This window comes from Rhagoletis pomonella, unplaced genomic scaffold, assembly GCF_013731165.1.
Source record: "Rhagoletis pomonella isolate Grant_MI unplaced genomic scaffold, Rhpom_1.0 Rhpom_scaffold_00003, whole genome shotgun sequence".
Classification (NCBI taxonomy): domain Eukaryota; kingdom Metazoa; phylum Arthropoda; class Insecta; order Diptera; family Tephritidae; genus Rhagoletis; species Rhagoletis pomonella.
Window position 1 is genome coordinate 29,190,141 of NW_023458557.1, and position 25,795 is coordinate 29,215,935.

The window sequence follows — 25,795 nt, forward strand, 5'->3', positions numbered from 1 at the left end:
TATACTTCGTTTTTTGTTACTTCTTCTACATCTCTGATATTAAGTGTCCCAGAGAAGAAATTTCCTGTTTTTGCGAAGTTAATGGTATTTGTAATAGTTAATAGTTCACTGTATATTTCCGTAAGTATTGAATTATCAAAAATAGATTGTGGATCTAGGGTTGTAAAGATTTTTTCAAATCGAGAATTTTGTTGATTATTATTTTCGATAAGTTGATTAAGTCCTGTTTTAATTTCAACTAGATCATCGTGATCTGGTATTCCTGTAACAAATTTTAATACTGAGCCTAAAAAATTAAGGGCGCGTTTGGCACGATACTCGGATGGTATTAACTGTGTGTTCAGAGTTTCTATTTTACCAATTATTATATTTTTTCCTTCAGTTTGAATTGAATCATATCTAGTTCTCACTATTTTTTCATATGGAGCTAATATTATAGATAGATTCGATACATGGTAAAGATAGGATAAAGTCTCATAAATATACACGGAATCTAGTTCAGTGAGTACGTATTTCTTACCAGTCAAATCGGTGATTTCATCGCATAACCCGCAGGTTATTATTAATAAAATTTAAGAATCCTGTTTGTTGCATGGTATGCAATTTTTTCTTATGCTATCTTTGTGTATTATTTTCCCCCCTAGTTGTTAGGATTGTGTCCCCACGATCTTCTTTCACCTTATGCTTATTATATTTTGTAGCGAGTTTGTTACGGCGATCGGTTCGGCTGTAAATTAGGTCACCTGGTTTGTAAGTTATGCTTTTCCTGTTCTTATTGTGATGTTGGAGTAGTTCAGGGTATTTATCACGATTAAAGAACACGTCTTCGGGCTTATATCCTGTGGAGGAGTGAATTGTCCTGTTGTATTGGCGAACTGCGTTGAATAATTCGTCGGCGAGAGCTGTTTTATTTTCTGCAGCTAAGGTTTGACAGAGTTCGATTAGTGTACTGTGTAATCGTTCAACTTGAGCGTTTGATGTTGAATGATGTACAGGCGTAACGGAGTGCGTTATTTGAAGCCGGTTGTACAAAAAATTTCGCTATGTGTCCGTTAAATGTACTCTCGTTATCAGTCATGAGATATTTAGCATTTGGGTAAACTTGTGTGAGTACTTCTTCTATGTATTCGTGACAGTTTGTTTTTGTGTTTAGTTTTCGTAGGAAACAATATTTGGAGTATCTATCTATGGAGCTAAGATACTGCATGTTATTGATATGGAATATGTCCATCTGTATGTATTCTCCTACTCGTGTTGGTATTGGGGTTTTTCCTATAGGTTGTTTATTTGGTTGTCTTTCATATTTGTGCTGTAAACATATTTCACAATCTACTGCTTCTTTTCTGCACCTCTCTTTAATGTTGGGCCAGTAGTGGGTCAACAATATTTCTTGTGTGTTATTTTTGTAATTTCTATGTGCACGTTTATGTGTCTGTTTGACGATTTCACTTTGCTCATTTAAGGAAGTTACGTCAATTAGCTGATTTTGGGCTAGTACCAGGGTGCAAGTTGGGAATGTGGAAGTTATTTCTTTTTTTAAGTGAAATAGTATTTCTTCGTCTATTTTTATCGCATTAGTGAGTTTTGGTTTAATTACATTTTTTAATTTGGAGAGCAAATCTGGGGTATCTTGTAAAAATATTGTGTGTCTAGATTGACCGGGAAATGTTGTTTGATTAAGATTTTCGTTTCTTTCATTATCTTGTAAAATAATTACTTGATTTTTAAAAGAGTTTAATGGTTGTTTAACTTTTTTCATAATTTCATTTGGAGAGCTTTGTTGTGAATGGTCTGAACAATCTGTTGTGTTGTTGACTTGTTGTCGGGAAAGTGCGTCTGCAACAACGTTCTGGTGTCCAGGTTTATAAACTAGTTTGGCACCGTATTCTTCAATTAGATTTTTTCCAACGTTTTAGCTTTGCATTTGGGTTTTTTTCGGAAATCGAAAAAATTAAGGATTGGTGATCTGTGTAAATTGTTAGGTTTGCTACACCGTACAAATAGTTTCTAAGTTTTTGTAAAGACCAAACGATTGCTAGTAACTCTTTCTCATTTGTACTATAGTTTTGCTCTGTTTCATTTAGTGTGCGTGAGATGAATGCGATTGGGTGGCGATTTTGAGATAAGACTGCTCCGATGGCAAAATTGCTAGCATCAGTTGTTAAGCTAAATGGTTTAGAGAAATCTGGTTGGAAAAGTTCAACTTGTTCTTGTAAAGCGTTTTTTATTCTTTCCATGGCTTCTACTGCTGCTGCGTCTAAGCGTATTGATACTTTGGCACTTTGATTTTTAGTTACCATTCCTAATTCTCCTTTCAAATGAATTGTTAAGGGTTTCGTGATTTTAGCAAAATCTTTTATAAACTTCCTATAGTAACTAGCAAGTCCTAAGAAAGATCTCAATTCTTTTAAATTTTTTGGTTGTGGGTAGTTCTTTATAGTTTCAACTTTTTTTGGATCTACGGTAATTCTATTGTGTTTTATAATATGTCCTAGGTATTCTACTGAGTCTTGGAAAAAATGTGACTTTTCGTCAGAAATTCTCATGTTAGCATTGTGAAGTGCATTAATTATAATCCGTATGTGTTCCATATGTTCTTCTGCTGTAGATAAATAAATTAACACATCATCAATATAAACATACGCAAACTTTCCAATATATTCTCCTAATATGTCATCAACGCATCGTTGAAAGATTGAGGGTGCATTCTTTAATCCGAATGGCATTCTGATAAATTCATACTTCGCGCCGTTGACAGAGAATGCTGTCTTTTCTCGATCAGATTCTTTAATTAGTATCTGATGAAACCCTGATTCTAAATCTAGTGTGGAAAAAATCTTTGCTTTTCCTAGGTTTTGTATTGTCATATTAACATCTGGAATTGGATATCTGTCAGTAATCGTATGAGAATTAATCTCGGTCATCGGTGCCCTTTTTTGGAACAGTCCATATAGGTGAGTTATATGGGCTCTTGCTTGGCTGTATTATACCGTTATTTAAAAGTTTCTCAATTTCTTTCCTGACAAAGTCGTGATCAGACATGGGATATGGATATTGTTTTGTCCATATGGGATCTTCTGATTCAGTCCTGATAGATGCTTGTATCGTCGTTGTAAAAGGTAATGTTTCACTAATATTATTATTTATCTTCATAAGTTCATCGACTTGATCTTTAAATTTTTTATTGTTAATAGTATAATTAATCTTTGTTTCTACTTTTAGGGCCTTTTTTCTGTGATATTTTAAACTATAATCAAATAAACTGATTTCTGCCTTTATTTGGCGTAGTCCCTGTTCTCCGAGTATCATGTCAAAGTCGTTTAATTCTTTAATTTCATAGAAAGTTAAATGATGTCCGTACATCGTTATTATTTTTTTAGAATTTATAATTGAGTGACCATGTAAGGTTTTGGTTTTAAATGGTTTTATTTTTATCGATTTTCCTATATTGCTATTTATATTTATGTAATTGTTAGTGGAGCCAGTGTCAACTAATAAGGTAACGGGCGTGCCGGTTATGCCGCATTTTGTTTGTAAGCAAGGCAGCCCGTTTATTCGCCTAAAAAAGTACTGCCTGCTTCGAATTGTTCTTCGTAATTTGAAAAATCTACTGACTCTAGATCTTCTCTATTTACTTGATTTATTCTTTGTGACTTATTTTGTGGAGTAGTTACGTTATTATGACTGAATGTCCTATCTCTCTTATATATATTGTTAGGTATATTATTATTGTGACTTACGGCATTATTGCGTCTACTTGTTGGGACATATTGTCTAGAGTGGTCCACGTCCATTGGAATAGGTGCAGGTTGTCTTTGTTGATGGTCTCCTCGTTGTTGGTAGTCGTTTCTTTGAATTCTGATGTTTGGCTTATAGTACCTCTCTTCACGATGTGGTTGTGAGTAGGTGCTCCGATTTTGCCTATGATGCTGGAATCTGGGTTGTACGTTCTGTGTTTCGAATTCTTCATTTACGTTATCGTGTGATATGGTACAGGCTGTCGCGTATGCCGATTCCAAATTTGTTGGATTATGGCTATACAGTGTACCGCTGGTATATTTTGAATTTAGGCCAAGGATGAACGTTCTTACTGCCTCTTGGTTGGCGTAAGCTTTCATACCTTCGTTGTTGTCATCACTGGACATTTCGATTTTGGCTAAGGCTAAATTAAGTGCCATAGATACCTTACCGTGGAATTCTGCGAGAGTTTTTCTTCCTTGTGAGATTTTTTTCATTTGGTCCAGGAGGACATATAGTGGGCGTTGGTCAGCATAAGTATAGTCAAGTCGGTTGATGATTGAATAAAAATTTAATTTGGTGTCGTGATTTGTTAATATATTCGCAGCTGGTCCTGTAATCTTTGTTCGTATGATTCCCAGGGCACTGTAATATTTTGGATGGTATTGGAAGTTCTTTATCGCTTCCATGAAGGTCCAAACTTGTGATCTCCATGATCGGTATTGCTCTTTATCTCCATCGAATTTTGGTAGAGATTTGAACAATTCAAGGTCTATATCCCTTGGGTCGGTGATGTTAAGTTTGACTTCGTCGTGTAGTACCACTTCGTGTGGAGCGTTTTGTTGCTACTCTCTCTGTGAAGTCCGCCTGTTGTTGTTGGATCTGATTTACCAATGCAACCATGTTTGCGTGTAGTTGAGCTAGTTGTTCCTCCATTTTTATTGGGTTTTCTAGTTTTCTGTTGTCGTCGTAAGTTTTTGTTTTTTTTATTGTTTTTAATTTACGTAAGGTATCCAGTTTCGCCTTTGTGTTTCACTTTTTTGATTCACTTTTCGATTCACTTGTTTTGAATCGTGTGTTGTTTGTGTTTATATTAATTATTTAAGCACTTTTTTCAAATATGTAGTGCTGGAAGTCTTACTTCCCGTGGGATTTTATATTTTTCCTTATCCTTTGTAACGTTACAGGATTACAAAATGGCTTTTAAGACCGGTTGAGCCCCCAGTTTAATACTCGAGTCAGGAAAGTTATAAAAAAAAAATATTTTTATATTTTTCTGAGCAAGAGCTCTTTATTTGAATTCGTATAATCTCGAACTCCTTACATGTTTATGCTTACATCTATTTATACCATTTCTACTACTGATGATAAATGGTGTTTGTTATTGGTTTAGTGATTAAATTTGTTATTGAAGGTTGTTTACAATGTTATCATATTCTTTTGTTACTGATGAGACAAACATTTGTACATTATAGTTTATGTATATATGTAATGTATGTGACCAGGCATGTTAGCTATGTATGTAGCGTATGTATGTATGTAATATATGCAGTATATGTATTAACGTCGTTAACTCGCGGCTGTACCCGAAAACCGTACAGAATGCTGGAACTTTCTTAAAAATGTGGTGGTTGCGTAAAAATTAGCTGTAGATCTCGCACAATGCTGGAACTTTCTTAAAGTGTGCTGTTTGCATAGAATTTATGCTGTACCGCGCGCAAAATGCTGTACGGTGTGTACCATACTCCACCGTTTAGTTTGAAAATGATTTTTCCACCAACCGTGGCCACCACCAGAAAATTTACGTTGCTTTTAGCATTTTTAAGCATCACGGTCGAAGAAGAAGAAAAAATGTTGCAAGGAAAACATAAACAAGTTGCACAAGTGTGACGTCATGCAAACAACGATTCTGTCAAATTCGTTAAGAGAGGAATAGCGGGCCGAGATCGGCGCAACCTTTGTATTCTCTCAATCGTGCGATACACCTTCTAAAAACGAATGTGGATCGTAAGCTCGGCAGTGTTGACAACACACGCGATGTAATTTTATTATTTTGGGCAACATAAGTGTTGCCATGTTAGATGTTACCACATCGCGTGGTGTCATTACAACTCTTTAACACTTGTACATACACCCAGAAAAAGGTTTAGTTATAATTACCAAGATTTGGTTATAGTGACCAAGTGGCATAGTTGGATATGGCGAAATAAACATCTAGTTCACGAAAGTCTGCAATTTACTTGAGACTTCTAGTTGGGACAAATGTATATTTGTTAATAATTACAAAACGACTACCTTGATTGGACAATATTGTTAGTTGAATAAATTCATTGTTGAGCAAATATAAACAAAGCTTTGGTTGATACAAGTTTGCAATTAATCTTGTGAAGTTCCTGTAGAGTTGAATCAGCTAACCGTTTATTATTGGAAAAAGTTTCAGTTTGACACAAATAAAAATTTACTTGATGGTTGTTGTGTTTACTTTTTGCTTTTATTTGCATATATTATGTATAAAAAATAGATACATATTTACATAAATAGTTACTAGTATAAATAATACTTATGTAAGAACAGTCGTACGAAAACCCAGGTCAATATCTGCTGAAAGTGCTGGTTTAAGTATACTGCATTGCTTTTTCCTTGGCTAAATAGACACTTTCAATTTATAATTCACATAAATTATATATCCACTGAGAAACCCCGGTAGGCACTAAACTTTATATTTTTAAATAACTATGCGCGCACCGAAACAACTCTCGGCGATAGAAAAACTGAAACTGAGACAAACAAGTCTGGGCATGTCATAGCACACACTTTTCTTTCTCTACCTAGCGCAGTGATCGACATGCCATAGCTTACTGAGCGCTCTGTGACCACATGCGTGTTTCACCCATACATATAATACGAGCAGCAGTAGCGGAGCAATGATTTCCACGCACAAAGTGTCATTCATTGCACACTCAAACGATTCAATAAGTGGGACTGTGTGCATTGCTCTGCTGGCGCTCTTCGTATGTGAAACACAAATGTGCTCAGAGAGCGCTCAGCATTCTTTAGGGGTGGCTCACAGGCATGAATATGTTCCCCTCTCAAACCAAATCGTAGTTGCCTCAACTAAGATTTTCAACTTTTTCTGACTGACGATATTATGCAAAAGATAACTGCTCCAACAAATATATACGTATATTGAAACAATTAAAAACGCATTTCAAAGAAAAGGGATGCAAGATTGACTAATGAAAAAGAAATAAGTGCCTTCATTGCAATTCTTTTTCCAATTGGAACCTTGAGAAGTTCCAGACAAAATGCTCACAAAATATGGGATAATTCAAGAGGCAACGGCGTGGAATTATGTTAACTTGCAATAAGTGAAAAGCGTTTTGGGTTTTTGTTAAGTAGCTTAAGGTTTGATGATGTTAGAACCAGAAATTATAGGAGAGAAGTCGATAAATTTGCCCCCATCAGAGAAATTTTGGGAAATGTTTAGTAGCGCACCCATCGTTTTTGGGGTGGGGGCGGAGGGGGAGGGGCGGGGCCCCAAACCCCCCACTAGAAGGGGGACAGTCCCCGCTTTCTAAAAAGTTTTTATAAAAAAGAATGTTCTTTTTAACAAATGTATTTTTGCGTAGAATTCCTTTCTGCGTAGGCGGCTTTCGGCCGCATTTAGGGATTATAACCCTCACAAAGTAGAATTTTCTTTCTGTGTTGCCAAAGAAGGGGGACTGAACACCTGCAGAGAACACCTTTCTGTGTAGGCGGCCTTCGGCCGCACTTGGGATTATAACCCATTTAATTTGCATATGCAACCAAATTCAGACGCGTGATTTTGAAGGTGTTTTTATTTAATGAATTGTGATTAATTGGTTAATATTAAAGGCGTAAAGAAAGTTATAACTAATCGAGTAAAGTGTAAAGTGAATGGGAATACAAAAATATATTGGTGAAGTGGCCGCTTTAAAGAGAATAGGAGTGATAAATGTACGCTAATTTCCGAATTTTACAAAAAGGGGCATATTTCAAACCCAATTTGTAAATAATGTGTAGACCCTTGGCTACAAGTTTGTGGAATTTTTTTTGGATCGAGCCACCGCTTTGGACGGAATAGCCCGAAATAGTTGGAAGCGCTACTAAACCCCACCCGAAATTTTTGATATATTTTTGGCTAATTTTCAAAACAAATTTATTGCAAGTGAATATTTGACAATAGTTGCGTTCCTTATCTCCCAGAAATAGTCAGAAAAAGTCCGAAGTAGTCAGAATTAGGTCAAAAAGCGTTCCTTAACTCGAAAATGACAGCAAAAATGGGAGAGCAACACTCAGTGAGAGTGACTCTCTTCAGTCCGAAGTAGTCAGATTTAGTCAGAAGAATTTTTGCTGGCAAAATCTTGAAAAGTGTCAAACTCAACTGAATTTAAATTAACGGAAATTAAAGAATACGCAAAAAGTGAGAATAATCTAAAAAGTAAAAAAGTGAACTGAAATTGGAAGGAGGCAATAAATAATTGATATAGTAAAGGTTTATCGTGCTTGTGCTTGTGTGAATGTGTTTTGTACATACATTTCTATTCTTATTTGACGTTAGTTTTGTTGTTGCCATTGTTTGGACGAAAAATTTGTTTTTTTGCGTTCCTTTACTTTTTCCTGTTATTGTCTTTTAGTGAGCGCATTTTGCTTACGCTCTGGCATTTTGACTCTTTTCAGATTTTAGTGCAAAAAGATAAGGAATGAACCTAATAGGAGAGCTGTTATTGGCTTTTAGAGGTCGATGATCCTTTAAACCAGTGATTCCCAAAGTGGTCCATTTGGACCCCCAGGGGTCCACGGCAGACTCGCCGGGGGTCTACGCTGGCATGAAAAAAATATGGGTCCACGAGTTGTCAGTGGGGGTCCATGAAAATTTATGTGGTTTCGATAGTAAACGACCAAAATGGTTGCTTGATAGCCTCATTATTTAACAATAATTTATTTGAGTGGTGTATAGTGCTCTTTACGAACTGCTGCGTCTTCATACCTGGGGAAGCCTTAAAGGCCAACTGCCACACTGAGTGGGGCGAGGCGAAATTGCTGGTGGCAGAGATTTCAGCACTTGCGTATTTCCAATGCTACAGGATACCTTTGATGAAGAGATTCTATGACATTGAGTTGAGTTGAGTAATTCCAGCACTGAGCCTGGACTCACACATTTTCGAAACTTTACTGAAAGCTCCAAAACTGATTGTGGCTCAGGAACTGGGCTGTTCTTCGAAGTTTGTGGGGATAAGCTTCACTTTCTCTTGGGGAATATTTTTCGGTCTTCCAGACTGATGTATGTGTAATCCTCAAAGCCATGGACTACGTTGTGGAAAATAGGTGGAGGGGAAGGAGTTTACGTGTCTGGAATGACAGCCAAGCTGCACTCAAGGTAGTGGCCAGCCCTCTATCTAAGTAATTCTAAACTAGTTCGGCAATGCAAGTCTCGAAAAATTATGTTGGTAAACATAACGAGCTTGCTTTACTCTGGGTTCCAGGTCACCCGGGAGTATCTGGTAAGGAGACATCTGACCATTTGGCCACAGTTGGCTTAGACCACTTCCTCGATACGCAACCAGTTATAACACTCCCCACTTCGGCCATCGAAGCCACCATTAGAAACTGGGTGAATACTTCACTCAGAAATGACTGGGAGCATAGAGGGAATGCGGGTGGATACAACTCATGTTGCCTTCAATCTCAGAAGTTCTATCTAGTGTTTTGCTCTCATTGAGCAGATGGGACTGCAGACAACTTCTAGAACTGCTGAATGGTCACTTCAGGTGGCACAAACACCTGACTGTGTTAAACGTAATTACAACTCCATTTGCCCATCCTGGGCTCGAATCGTCACATACGATATCGTACTACTCGTCACGTAAAAACACAATTTTCGGATTATGACACACGCGAACGTACTCTTTGTCCCACTCAGCTTATACTGCCTGTCGTATCTCGTAATTTTCTTTCGTATCGTTTTCGATCCGTGAACGGATGTTACGATTCGAGGCCTGCCTTGAAGAGGATGAGACGGTGGAACACTTTTTGTGCTTCTTGCTTGCTTGGTCGTTTGTCATCGATTTTTCTAGATTCGGTTTTTTTTTATGGTCAGTTTCTGAATTTAAAGTTTGGCGTAAAAAGCTATGCGGTTTTGTTGTTTAAAGTTTTGTGTTTAAAAAATTTGTGATAAATACGTATTTTTCGCTTCAAAACTCGGAGCGATAAAACAAAAAATTATTTTATAAATACACGAAATGCAAATTCATTAGTGTTCCGAACATACGAGGAGTTTATCGCGAAGACAAAGTAAATTACGCCAACGCTCGTAGTGCTCTTAAAGATATAACCATTGTGCATAGATACTTACAAGTGAAAAAAGAATCAGATATTTTGCGGGAATGCCCCACAGCTGAGATCGTCTGATTTTATACAGAGTTACTCTAATATCTATAAAAAAAACTTTAAACAGACTCTGACAAAAAGAGCAAAAAAGTTCTATTAAGTGTAATAGTTATTGACCAAAACGATTTAAAATACTAAAATGGCATATAAATGCAGGAATCCATTTAACTAAATGCATATTTTGCCAATTTTTTACTTTATTTTAATAACTTTTGCCTTTTTTACATCACTTTAAACACCTTGTCTAACATTTTGGCAGGATAGTTATACATTTTGGCAGGTACTTTCCAGGTAGCTTCCAGGCGGTTTCCAGGCAGAAGGAGAACATTTGTCACTTGTAAGTATGCACAATGGATATAAATCTTCAGAGCTATGTTTCTTAAAACTTGCAAGCGTCACACACATGACATTATTTTAATAGATAGAACACAAGAAAATATTTTATCTTTATCTTTGCCACTCCGATTTAAGTTTAGGAACTCACCCGCGATGTAAATTTACATCGTTAGATCCAATCTTCACATGACGAGCTTTGGGCATATGTTAGAAATGTAGCAGCAGGGGGTCCACCGAAACCAGTAAAGTTTTGAAGGAGGTCCACGAGATTAAAAGGTTTGGGAACCTCTGCTTTAAACAGTATATACCTAGCAAGCCATCTAAATATGGATTAAAGATGTTTGCGTTGGTCGATGCAAAAACTGCTTATACATTTAATCTCAAGACTAACGTGGGAACCCAGCCTAAGGGACTTAGTAATTAGGAATGTTCGATACTTAAGAAAGTATCGATATCATGAATCGATTTAATTAATTGCATGTAAAATCGATATGGCGATATATCGGGCTGAACAATATCGATATCGGAAAAATCGAAGTTGAAAATCCTACTCCCAATTGAATAGAATATTAGACCTGCCTGTCAACTCACCTAATTGTGTTATTTCCATGTTGTATATTTACTGAGGATTAAAACGGCATGCCGGTCGACTCAAGCGGTTTGTCAAACTTAAGAGCTAAATAAATCACACGGTGGCAGGTAACAAGATCAACGGAAATAAGGTCAATTGACTTTATTTCCCACCCTGGTGCGAAATAAAGTCAATTGACATTATTACCGTTTTAAAAGCGAAATAAAGTCTACAAAAATTTGGAAATAAAGTCATTGACGCTATTTCCTCATTCAAATGGAAATAGCGTCAACAATGCTTAAAGTATGTCGATTCATTGAAAAAAATGTGTTGTTATGTTGTGTGTTGTTTTTTAATAGATGAAAAAGGATAGTGCTAAATCCTCAGTGTTGTGATATTAATCCACACACAATCATGAACTTCCACCACCAATTGATTTTATTAATAATAACATAATAATAATAATAGATTGGCGCTTACACATGTGTTAGTGTTTGGCCGAGCTTCTCCTCCGACTTGTGGCGTGCGCCTTGATGTTGTCACACAAAGCGGAGGGACCTACCGTTTTACGCCGACTCCGAACGGTATTTATTTATTTATTGTATTTTTATGAGAAGCTGTTTTTCATGGCAGAAATACACTCGTAGGTTTGCCATTGCCTGCCTAGGGACGACCGCTGTTAAGAAAAAACCTTTTTCTATATTTTATGCGTTGTTGCTTTGACCAGGGTTTGAACCCATGTGCTGATGAGTGATAGCGCGCACTGCTTACCACTACACCACAGCGGCCGAATTGATTTTATTAAAAAAGTTTAAATTACGAATATGTAAAAACATGATGCGAAAAACTAAACGCCTGCGCACAGCTGGAATACGAGAAATATTTAGGGAAAGAGTGTAGAAATGATCCATAACTTGCAAAACATGTATAAGGAAACAATTATAGAAAAAGAATTTTCTTACACTGTATTTATGTCTCCGCCAGCAATTTGTGACGACATCATTTAAAAGCAGCTAAGGAGAACGACGACACTATTTATTAGATGACACATTCAACGAGCCAATGTGCCAAAATGCGGGTATAAACAATTATTGATTATTTAATATCGGAACCGAGATCATATAAGTTAATTTATTGGTTTTCACACACTTTTGAAACACAAATTATATGCTTTTTTACTGCAGACAAGTTGTTGCCATATTGTTGAGGTGCCATATTGACGATAAAAAAGTGCCAAAATGTGCCAAATAGAAAAATAAAAGTGCCAAAAAAGGTGTCATTCCTTTTAATCATTCACATTTAGCAATAAAATAAAGCTACATTTTCCAAACAAAATTGCAATGATAAAATAAGATAAACCAGTTGAATAGCCTTGTAATTGACCAGGACACTGACCTAGCACAAAGCAGTAATTAAAAGAGCACGACGTGTGCTGGTTGACGATTCTACTTAGACCGAATCTTTATTAACTTAGCAAGTATTCACAAGGTAGTTGAGGCATGAACCAACTAACAAGATCACGCAATCGGAAAAGAATGAAAAAAGTAAATTTCTGAGCGTTTTTGACATCTGCCTAAAAATGAAAACAAACAAAGAAAACGAAAAAGGCGCGGTTATTGAGTGCGATTAGATTTGTATTTATTATAAAATATAAAAAGTGAAACTTGATGACAATTAGCAAAAAAAGTTCATAAAATATGGTTTTAATGATTGAGAGTGTTTTACAATCGCATATTATCGGCACCGGCCGATTTTTCAATGCCAACGTTCTGACCACAAATGTGCACCCACTTTTCACGCAAATTAACGCCTCTTGGCAAAGCAAACAGACGCACAAACTTGTTCCAATCACAAAGCACTTCATATTATATCACAAATTTGTAATAAATCAAAAAATAGATCCAACTGGATAAATTTTTAGGCGAATTTTTGCCGGATACTTATTTTTTCCGGTCAGTATAAATGTGGATACTTTTTTAAATAGGCCAATATTTTATATTTCCTATAAAGTTTTTTTCGTTAAAAAATCGATTTTCATTAAGGATGGTAGAAAGCATTACGTTTTCTTAACGTATAAAGAATCGCTATTAAGCGTGAAATTAAAGCATTTTATTTTTTGTGAACGAAGCAATAAACATATGAAGAGATCTCACCAAAATAGGTATAAGCGCAATTGCTTTAATTAGCTTAAAAGGATGCTTTAAGCAAGATCTTAATATACATATCGTCGTTTAAAGTACCAAACCGCGTATCAACAAAATGTAAAACCGCGTATGTGTGGTTGCATAAATTATTTTCTAGAGAGTAAAAACACTCATATTTCAAAATGGTTCTCTTTTTTATGAAGCAATCGCATTTCTGGCTAGTATATTTCAGGACGAATGGATAAGGATTGAGCCAAGAGCTTGTGTGAGCAAATCCAATTTTTGGCAGCAAATGTCAGTTACGCGGTTTTGCAGAATGACGATACGCGGTTTTGTACTTTAAACGACGATATACATATATAAAGTAAATTATACTCTTTCTGTAGTAATATCTTTCATATTACATATTTTCATTTGTTAATTTAAAAAGAAAGAAGATTTCAATGCAGTTCAAAAAACTAACTTTGATTTATTTAAGGAGACTTTTATGAATTTTACTGAAAAGACTTTAAATACGCTCTAAAAAAATTTTATTTATTTGCGCATATTAAGAGAGGTAACCAGTTTCCTCTTTTAATGTGTGCAAATTCGCACGCCGTGTAATAAAATTAATAATTGCCTGTTTACTCGTACATACCAAATTTGTCGCAATAGCAAAATTACACATAAAATGTTTAAAATAAAGTAATGTTTATTATTAGTAGGAAATGAGTAGTCCACTTGCAAACAGCGTTATGTGATTTTAAAATAGAAAGCCATAAATTTTAAAAAGTGACTACGACAACAAGTAATATTTAAATTGAATCTTTTTTATTATTACCTGAAAATTTGGATAAATAGGAGCCTTATAAAATTGTAACATAACATAACATGTCATAAGATAACATTAACAGTCTATACGACCCAAAGCAGCTTTCTAAGTTCATCAGAAGATTGATACTGTTGAAAGTTCATAAATAAGTATGATCGCGACTTTTGGAAGAAAAAGATTTTGCACTCTGTTGTTAGTGGACATGAAACTACTTTAAATACTGGTACGTAATCCGCCAAAAACTAAGAATCGAAAAAATTTTACATAGCGTACTTTGCAAGTAGACTACTCAAATGTAGTTGTAGTTTGAAAATTTTTGCAATTTTAAACATTCTATATATGTGTATTTATGTGTATATTTTAAAGATCCCAAGTTCAAAATCACATACTGAACATCTCATACGTATATTTATACAGATTTTTGTTGAAAAATAGATACTTTTCAGTAGTAGTTTTACATGCTCTTTTTTAGAGTGTACTTGCTACTTATTATATTTACTTTGCAAAATACTTATGCACAAAAAATGTACTTTATAAATTGAAATTACAAATGCTTGATTTTATGCACATGTATTCCAAGTCCTTAGGATGGGTTAAATTATGTCTTTTTCATGAAAATGTTTGGTTTTCTTACAAATTATGAGATGTATATGAACCAAAAAAAATTGGATACATTTGGATACATTTTTGGCTTGGTCAGGGATACATTTTCTTGAGACGGCGCGGCAACACTGGTGGTGAGTTATTATCTTTCCCCTTTTTTTATTTGTTCAGTTTTATCAATTTGTAAGTTTCATAAAAAAATTAAGGATATTTATGAAATTCAAAATAGGTGTTTAGTGATACTATATGTATGTACAAATGTGAGATTAAGTTTAATGTTAATTATGATATTGTACATATGTGTACATATGCAGAATTAAACTACTTACTGCTAGGATTGTATACAGTTTGATAACATGTTTGCCTCAATTATGCTTGTTCTAATTTTAATTAAGTTTTCTTAATCTATTTTTGTGTATTGTTTTCAGTTTGTTTTTAGTTTTATCTAGAATTGAGACATTAACACCGTCAACTTTTTGAACTGAAAATGGACCTTCATAAATACTGTTGAGTGTTTCGTATGGCTGTTTTTCGACAAGCCATTCATTTGCTTCTAAATTCAACGGGCGTGCGGTCTTATCATATAGTAACTTGTTTCGAGCTTTATGTTTACTTATCAAACCTTTTGCAATATTATGCGATTTCAGTAACCTATACTTTAATTCCTTGGCATAGTTATCGATGTTGTAAATAGGATCGATTTTCGCAGTTTGCATTTCTTGCGGTAATGTTGCGTTTTTGCCAAAAACTAATTCAAATGGCGTTAGCTTATTATCAAAAGCTGAATTAAAGGTTACGTTATGATGAAATGTAAAGTATTTTAAGTATGTATCCCAATCAAAAAGTGTTTCATTTAAGTATGCGCGAAGATACTCATTGAAGACTCTATGGTTACGTTCTATAGTACCGACTGTTTCATGGTGGTAAGCCGTAGAAAAGTCATGTTTTATTTTCAAAATGTTACATAGCTCTTTAAAAATTTCGTTTTTATATTCGGTGCCTAAATCTGATCTAATGGTATTCATTACGCCGTAGATAAGTATGAAACCTTCGAAGATAGCTTTGGCAACAGTGGTGGCAGTTTTATCTGGTATCGCTATGGTCACAAGATACTTAGTTAAATCACATATCAAGGTAACTGCGAACTTGTTACCGATGTCAGATGTGGGTAAAGGGCCTATTGTGTCTACTACAACTACATCGAAAGTCTTGATTGGGGTTGGAGTAATAATTAATTTTTCTTTATTTTTAGGTTTAACTTTATTGCGTGTGCAATCCTCGCAAAGTTAAAAAATTTAGAAACATCTCTTGTCATGTTTTTCCAATAGTATTTGGTCCTTAATTTCGCATATAATTTTTTTGTTCCAGAATGTCCGCCTGATAATGGGTCGGTATGGTAAATGGTCATTAACTGTTGTTTTTTGTCGTTATCGGTTACTGTCTCTACTGGGTCTCTCAATATTATTTCTAATGATTTAAGTATGTTATTTCCTTTGGCTTTTAGCTCTGACACAGAAATGTATTTAAAAAAATTGTGGTCTTTTAGCCATTCTATTTTTCTAACATGCTGATTGTCGGCTGCGTTTTGTAGCCTCGAAAGCAAATCATCTAGATTCAGAGTTTCGTTAACAATAGCGATGTTAGTTAATAAGATACGTTTGGATTTTATATGCGCAAAAATGTGAATACTTAAATTATTTGTATTTCGATCGTAAAATATTTGAGACCTTATTCTCGGTATTTTCTTTGAAAAATCGTATGCAAATTTGTCATACACCAGTACTTTTTCAGTTATAGTGCGATTCTGATTGTTTGTATTTGTTTGAGTTTCTTTTGTCATCGAACGAGTTTTCATTGCCAATATGCGTTTAGTGTCTTCTTTTAAATCAGAAAACGAAATTCGCGAAAGTGCGTCAGCTGCTACGTTAGTTTTTCCTTTGATATACTCGATTGTAAAATCGTATTCCGCGAGTTCTAACCTGATTCTAGCAAGTTTCGACGTTGGATCTTTCATGTGGAAAAGGTAGACCAGTGGTCTGTGGTCTGACCTAACCGTGAAGTGTGTGCCATAGATATATGGTCGAAATTGTTTAATAGCGAAGTAAATTGCTAAAAGTTCTAATTCGATTATTGGTTTGTTTTGTTCAGATTTGCTAAAAGATTTTGAGGCGAAATGCAGCGGTAGATCGTTGCCGTCATGGAGCTGGCTTAGTATTGCGCCGCATCCGGTTTTGGGGGCATCAACCGTGACGATGAATTGCTTGGTAAAGTCCGGGTATTGTAATATCTTCGGTGAGATTAAGGCCTCTTTTAAATGTCGAAATGAATTTTTGCATTCGTCACTCCAGACAAATTTCGCGTTCTTCCGACTCAGTGCATTTAATGGTGCTGCTAGTAAAGCAAAATTGGGTATAAACCTACGATAATAATTTGCGAAAGCAATAAATCGACTACAAGAGTCTCTATCTGTCGGTGTTGAGTAGTTTTGGATGTTATCGATTTTGGAATTATCCGGTAAAATTCCTTCTGAAGAACATTTATGACCTAGGAATGTTACCTGGGGTCGAAGGAAGTTACATTTGAGTGGGTTTAGTTTTAGATTAAATGATCGACAAGTGTCAAACACTTTCGAAAGATTTTTTAAATGATGCTCTTCGCTACATCCAATGACAATAATATCATCTGTATATAAAAATGCTTCTTTCGCAGATATACCAGAGAAGGCTATGGACATCATCCGCGAAAATGAATTGGGGGCAACATTTAATCCAAATGGTAAAACCTTCCATCCAAAAGCACCTCGATCTGTACTAAAAGACGTAATATGGCGCGAGTCGACATGTAGTGGAATTTGATGAAATCCCGAGAAAAGGTCTAAAGTGAAGAAATATTTTGCTCTACCTAAATTGTCTAATATATCATCAACGCGGGGCAAGGGAAATTTACCAGCTATAAGATGTTTGTTAATCGCACGGGAGTCCACACACATTCTATATGCTTTTTGTCTTTACTGTTTTTTTTTTTTTGGAACCAAAATGAGGGGGCTGTTGTAGTTTGAACTACTTTCTTCTATAAGATTATTTTTAAAAAGATTTTTCACTTGCCTATCAATTTCTTCTCGCTGCGAATATGGTAACCAGTAATTTTTCGTATAAACGGTGATTGTATCCTTTACTCTAAGTTTCTGCTCATAGAAATTATTAATTGTCATGGCATCGTCTTTTAATGCAAATATATCGGCGTATTGACGGCATAAGTTTAATAATTTTTCTTTTAAAGTTGTAAGTGCGTTTATGCGCTTTACATCTACTGCCGTCCTGTTAATTGAATTCTATGAATAGCTCTTGCTTTGGTTTCCCTAAGTTAAAGATACGGTATACCTCGCACCTGGGTGGTATGACGCACGTATCGCTGTTTGTACCATGTAAAATTGGAATGTCCAATTTGTTGTTGCTCAACCAAAATGAAAAGAGATCGTTCGCATAATCTATGTCACATTTATACGATTTGAGAAAATCTTTGCCAAGAATAGCGTCTGATGGAATATTAAAATTGTCTGGCCCGACATGTAATGTATGTTTAAAAAATTTATTTAATGTTGTTAAATTCGTTTTTATTTTCCCGATGGTCGAAACTGTCCCTGTTGTGACACCTGTTATGTTTATTAAATCATTGGTGTCTGCTTGTGTGTCGACGAGGAATGTACACCATTTGTGGGAATCGGTGCATCCTAACTCAATAAAATCTGGGTAGTTTAAATTTAGATAACATATGGATTTTTCGCTATGTTTTACCGTCGCATTTATTCGTTTTGCTCCCCCAGTGTTCGCTCCTGAGGGACTTGCGCGTTTAAAGTGCGGACATTGGAATGCCTGCCGTTATTGGTATGCCGTGAAGTATTGCTATGGCTGTTGTTGTTCCTGTCGCTCGGAAATCTTTGACTTTGTCTTCCGTTAGTGTTATTTAAATTTGTGTTATTGTTGTGCTTTTGCCTATACCATCGATTACTGTTGTGACCGCGGCTAACACTAAAGGGTGAACACACCAAAACTGCGACGCTTTGGGAAGCTTATAACTTACCCAAAACGAATTCAATATTTTGAAATTCAAATACCATAAGCTGACCACATGACCTTAGTTGGACGTAGAAGAAATTTCATTTGAATTAGATTCCTAGTTGAGCTAAAAATGGCAACCGAGTTAGAAACGAGACAAACCATTTTGCGCGAGTTTATAAATGATCCGGCCTTAAGTACACTTAAAATTGCTAAAAAATTAAAGATTGCACTATTCGACAGTTTGCAGGGTTTTAATCGGTACAAATAAGGCCTGGCAGTTACGAGAAAACCAGGGAGCGGGGGTTAGCCTGGTCAAAGTGATAAAAACAGTGCTCGGAAGGTCCTCAGTGCGTTTTCGCGAAATCCGAAGATTTTGTCGCGTTATGTTGCAAAATCCGTCCGCAGATCGCAGTTTTTCGTACAAAAGGTAAAGCGGAAAGCTTCATTGAGACGTTCTACAGCTCAAATAGCGCCAGACCGAGGCGCAAAGTAGAATGTTACAGCGAAATCCCGCATTCGGAAGTTGTATGAATTCTAAATTAAAAAATACAACTGCATTGTTATGGACTACGAAACCTACTGCTATACAAATTCAAAATATATTGCAGGTCAAGATTTGTATACTGCTGCAAGTCGTCAAGCTATTTGATCCTGTGGCCGTAAGAGCAGCCCTTTTTTCCCATCCGGGACAATGAATGATCAAGTTTATCGGGATGAGTTCGATTTTATTACCTGTCACCAAATCACACAACCTGCTGACTAAACCTACTTTAGTAATTTCCCATACACTTTTTTGTAGATCAAAAATAAATCTCAACTTAAATATCGATTTTGCGGGTAAAGTATCGATGTCTTCAATATATCGACCTTGGAATATCGATTCAAAAAATCGATTATCGTGCCATGAAATATCGATATTCAGAATAATCGATACGATATCGAACATTCCTATTAGTAATTCTCCCGAAGAAGTTGTGCTCCGATTGGTGCAGCGTTTAGAAGGAACATACCATAATGTAACTGGTGACAACTGGTTTACCAGTGTACCACTTGTAAGAAACTTACAGGAGGAAAAGAAGCTGACATATATTGGTACTATGCGGAAAAATAAACGAGAAATTCCCCCTTAGTTTTTGCTAAGAAGAGGCAGAGTAGAAAAAACTTCACTTTTTGGTTTTCAAGAAAAGTACACTATGGTTTCATATTGTCAAAAAAAAAGATAACCGTCATCCTGATTTCCTCAATGCATCATCATAATTCGATTGACCAAGAAAGTAGTGACAAGAATTTACCCGAAATATTTAATAAGCTGCTATAACAAAACGAAAATAGGCTTTTATTTGGTAGATCAGATGTGTGAAAAGTACAATGCAGCGGGAACAACAAATTGATGGCCAATGGTAGCATTCTACAACTTGCTAAATCAGTGACTCAAACAAATGACCACGTGTTGTTTTTTTTAAATATTCGTAATATTTTTTCAGCCAAGTTGTTTTTTTTTTTGTTATATTTTTATAAAAATACCGTTAAAGATTTATCCAAAAACATACAAATCAGAGTTTTCATCGAAATTTCAACTTTTTAATGTGAATATTTAGAAGATTTTTGGGAATGGATTTGATGATTCCTAAATTTTGTATAAAATTTGAAACTGTGATTTACTCGGTTTTGGTTAAAGCTTAGATGATATTTTTATATAAAAATAACAAGCTCGAAAAACATTACAAATATTTGAAGAAAATGAACACGTGGTCACTTGTTTGGGTCACTGATCTGCAATTAATGCTACTTGCCTTTATAAAGCTAATAACCCGGAAAAAAAATTGAAGATATGATTTTATTGAAATGATTACTTGGGAGCTTATAAAACCCCAAATTGAACACCGATCAACCATTACTAATGTGTCAAGAGAAGTTCGGCGTCGAGCACGGCACCTACTTGGTATAGAACAACGGTGAGCAAACGCGGCTCTTTGAGCCAAATGCGGCTCTTTGCTTAGCAAAGTTCGGCTATTTTTACTTACCCTTTGGAGATTACTTGAGATTTTAAACGAACATACCTATTGACTAACCAACATTTAACAGAACTGTTACGAATGGCTTTAACTGACGTAAAACCAGATTTTGAAAATGTGGCCAAATGGATCGTTTGAATTTTCTTTAATATCTATCATACGTACATTAGAATAATAACGAAAATAACGTTTTTCATTTCTTATAATCATTTTATTTATCTTTGTAGCATTTAGAATTTACATGTGGCTTTTTTCGGCCTCGGCCTTGCCCACCCCTGCTATAGAAGATATATTTCCGCTTCCACCACCCAACATGACGACAAATTCCGTTCGGCGATGCTAGATTTTTTCAAGAGGTCGTAATAAGTCAACAAGAAAAATTTGCCACAAATGTACTACTTAAATATGCTTGCAAGCAGTGTGACCACTTTGTGAGTACTTCCTCAAAACGTGAGGAATTTCTGGTGCGCTTGAGTATTTTTTGAGGATTTTTATTTTAAGAATTTTTGAGGAATTTACTCTCGATATATTTGGAGATAACAAATGCAACCATGTTTTACACAACAGAGTTGTTAAATCGCTCTTTTTTACAAAAAACGTTTCGAAGTTTTATAAAGAGCGAAATACACCACACAAGCGGCTTGTCAAACATTCTTCAAACCTACTTTTTCCCTTTTCGCCACATACTATGCAAACATGACTCGTTCAAACAAATAATTTGAGTTTTCTTCCAGTTCACAATGTAAAAGGGTTTGGCTTTATTCGACTTTTCTTTCTTGCGTCCTCATTCGGTGAAAATTCCGTTGAGAATAAGGCGGTTTTACTATACACAACGTAAGCGGTTTGATCAAACGTCAACATGGTGGCCAGAAAATCCAAAAATTTTGATTTTTGTTCACATTTCCCTCAAACGGCTTGTCAAACATTCAAACACCCCCATACACAACATATATAAATAGCTTTAAGCAAAGGGATATTTCGTTTGGTTTGTCAAGCCGCTTGTGTCGTGTTTTTCGCTCTTTAGCACATCTGCATTTGCTGCTAAATATTCAAAATGTTAGAGATAATTTTTTTCAATCCATCGTTATATTTTTAACTTATTTTGAACTTGTAAAATCTCGATAACGAATAGAGAAAACACGCATTGTTGATCATAAGAATATTCATATTGATTCTTCATTATAGGAAAACATTTTTTGAATTAAAAGATTCTTCAGGTTCATATATGTTTCCCAATTAAAAAAATTATATCTGCATTACTAATATAGCCCTTTTCTAATGCTTCAGTAGAACGTATATTTAGTAGTTTAAAAATGTGTAGGACTGACTTGAGGACCAGTTTGAGCACTGATATACTTCCAGCAATATTATATACAAACCGAGGCATAAAAAATAACGGTGATACTTTGTTTGAGCCGCAAGAACAAATGTGCCAATTGAATTGGAGAATGTAATTATTTTTTATACTAAGTACCTGTAAATAGTATGTAGTACACAATACTCTTATCTATCTGTAATAAAAATATTTTGAGTAATTTGTTCGGATTTTGAGGATTTTTCATTTGTTTTTGAGGAATTTGGTAATTTTTTTGTGGCAACAATGCTTGCAGGGATCATATGAGAGATGTGTGCCCCGCCTGTTTGGCAGAATAAAATATGCTCTATTTTTAACTTGTATTACCTTGTTCCTCTTCTTTTATATTTTCTTACTGTTTAGTTTGTATTAGGTATAAATTTATTCTTTAAAATTAAAATGAATTTAGTTTATTAATTTTTACTAAACACTTTGAATTTGAAACCATTTGAAAAACCCTCTATTAAACGGCTCAAAACAACACGCATTACCTGTTTTGATTTTCCTGCCATAAAAGTTAGGTAAAACATATCGAGGGCTTATATTCAATACCCTCTATCTGCAATTTTGATCAAAATGAGTTTTTGATGGTAACGTGAGCTCCGATTAATCTTTCAGCCATGACAATAATGTCAAACTTAAAATATAGCTTTAATGGTATTATATTCTCATTTTGAAAATTCCACTATCTGCAATAACATTTTGTTATAAGAGCAAAATCCTCTATCTACACAATTTTACTGGAAAATTGTTTTTATTGACATTTTTTGGGGCAGGTAAGTTACATGTGCCTATGTATGTATGTATGTATATGTTACCGGTAAAATCCGATTTTAGGTAAAACTAGTTTTGCCCAGGCTAAACTAGTCCTACCTAATGCGATATCTGTCCAACCGAACCAAATTTGATACAACAAAAAAATCTTCCATATCCCGTCAAACATAGAGTCATTAAACTCCATTACTCCATTCTATCTCAAGGGCCACCAAGAGTGGAAAACTGATATTATTATTCCTATTGCCAAACTAAATATAAACAATTCATTAGTTTCTAACTACAGACCTATTTCACTCCTCCCCTGCATATCTAAAGTATTACGCTGGAAAAATGGTGAGAGGATGTACAATGCTGTTAAGTCTTTCCTTTTCAACCGGAAGTTCGCTGTTCGGGTCAAAAACTGTTCCTCTCTTTAATGGTCCCACAAGGATCACCACTTTCGGTTATTTTATTCAATATAGCCTTTGGGAAAGTTAGCTCTATTATATTTTTTCTAAGACTAAAGACTTGCCGCAATTGGTCCAAATCTTCAGGAGCTCAGATTTCAGTTTTTTCGCATATGCAGAAAACACAAATGTATACATCCAACCCTCTCCGTGTATGACACCCCTATTCACGATACTAACACATTGAAAATATTGGGAATAATTTTTGACAATAAACTTACTTTTAAGCAGCACTGTCATAATGTAAGATTAAGCTTACTTGCTAGACTAAATATTATAAAGTTTTTATCATTCAAGTATTCTTTAGTTCATATAACTACACTGGCAAATGTAATTAGGGCTTTTGTATTAGGAAAAATTCACTTTGGACTCGTAATTTATGGACACTGCCCAAAAAGCTTCTTAAATTGCTAGAAACACCTTACCATTCAGCAGTCAGAAGAACCATAACCATGAGGTAAAGTACAACACAAAGACGCTCATCCCAAAGATTGTTCACTGCAGAAATGAGACTTTATTCTCTCACGTCGAATCCTTCTTTCAACAAAAAAAAAAAACGATAAAGCAAGCAATCAGCTTTATTTCGTATATTAAGCTACATCAAAGATTTGGACATCATATCTACTCCGATGCCTACTAAAGTAAAAACTCTACCGCAAGGGCATTTGCCCAGTTCTATACTCATAAATGAAATGGGAGCTTATTTTCACAGACGGTTCCAGATATGATACCGGCTAACAAAAGGGCTTTGTGTTACAATTGTCGTCGGTGCTTTTCCCGCGTAACGCTCGGCATTTACAATTACTAGAAGCTGTACGATTCGCCTCTAAAAACGAAGGAAATTTCCTCATATGCACGGACAGTAAATCAGCCATCGAAGCCTTCTTTAACAGTGCTTATATAATTTCGAAATCACGTGAAATACTCTTTCGACACAAAAACACCATTTAAATTATGTGGCTACCTGGGCACGTCGAATAGAAGGGAACGAGTTTGCAGACCAATGATTTATGTGTTAAAAACTTAGTTTAACATTACATTTACATACATCTAAAGAACTGACAATGTCATTATTCTTCAAAACCTGCCATCAGCACACCTTTTTATATAAATAGTTACAATTCGAATTGCAATAACCTCTATCTGATCTTCAAACTAAAATAAAATGAATTAAAAGTAAAGTCTTAGTTTTAATATATAGCGTAAATTTTTAAGATATGCGTGGGTACTTAAAATTATTAACACTTTTAAAAATACCTGTCAAAACAGTTTTTTTGTTCTCCTGAAAAATTGAGTTTTAGCAGATAGAGGGTATTGAATATAAGCCCTCGATATGTATAAGTGTATTCTAGACGTATAAAATAATATGAATAAACATTTATTGGAAACAAATATATACATTTTTTTAAATAAAATATTACAGCAGCCAAATAAGTTGAACTATCATTCTACTCCACGCGCCTAATGGAGAGTTAATTAAATTTAATATAAACAGAAAACTTTCACTTATCTTAATTTATTGTCACACTTAGATGCTCGTAGGCACTTTTTATCACAACTTTAACTCAGAATTAGCACAATACACTTTGCAAATAAGAAGACAAATCAGAGCACAATATAAGCTCAACCTCACAGCTTGACGTTCCATGGTTTCCTGATTTCACACCATTCTGAACTTATTCTTCTACAGCCTAAAAGGTGTTTTATCCATATAAAAATAACGGGTCCCACGTTGTTTGCTTGTAGGCTACCTAAAATAGCTTCTCTTGATACATTGTTATAAGCTCCGCCGATGTCTAAGAACACACATAAGGGGTAATTCTTGTGTTCCAAGAGTTTTTTCTATATTCGTTACTAGAGCATGCAATGCAGTCTCTGTCGATATTCCTTTTGTGCATGCGTGTTGCGCTTTGGATAGGCTGCCCTGTATTATGCTGCCTCTTATGTGTGTGTCTAGGAATTTATCGAGCGTTTTTAGGAGGAATGAAGTTAAACTGATGGGTCTGTATTCTTTCGCGTATAGAGGGTTGACTTTACCTGCCTAGGGTAAATCTCTCCAATCTCTCCAGTAAAGAGTCCAATAGCCCAGCCTCAGACATCCCTTATATATCGCCTCTAGCCGTGGGATCACCACGTTGTGATGGCTGACTGTGAGTTTTCCACCATTGCCTATTGGCCTTTAAACTATTTCAGTCAGTTCCTTGTTTATAAAAACCTTTATTCAACTTCAATCTAGAAAGCATTTCAGACATATGTAGATACCATTTTCACAGATAAAATTTCTGATAAATTCACCACGGCCATTAAGATATCCGCCGAAGAGTTTCTTTTTGCGTTACCCAACACTACAAAACCTGCCATAGCAACTGAGAGTATCGAGGAGTGAATATGTCAACTTCTGTCATGATCATTTCCTCTGCCATTTCTTCTGAAGATCTACAGGCGTTCACAAGGGTAAAAATAAGCCATAAATAGTGAAGTGATTAAATCTTAAAATTGTTAATCAATCGCGATAAGCTTTTATGAAATTT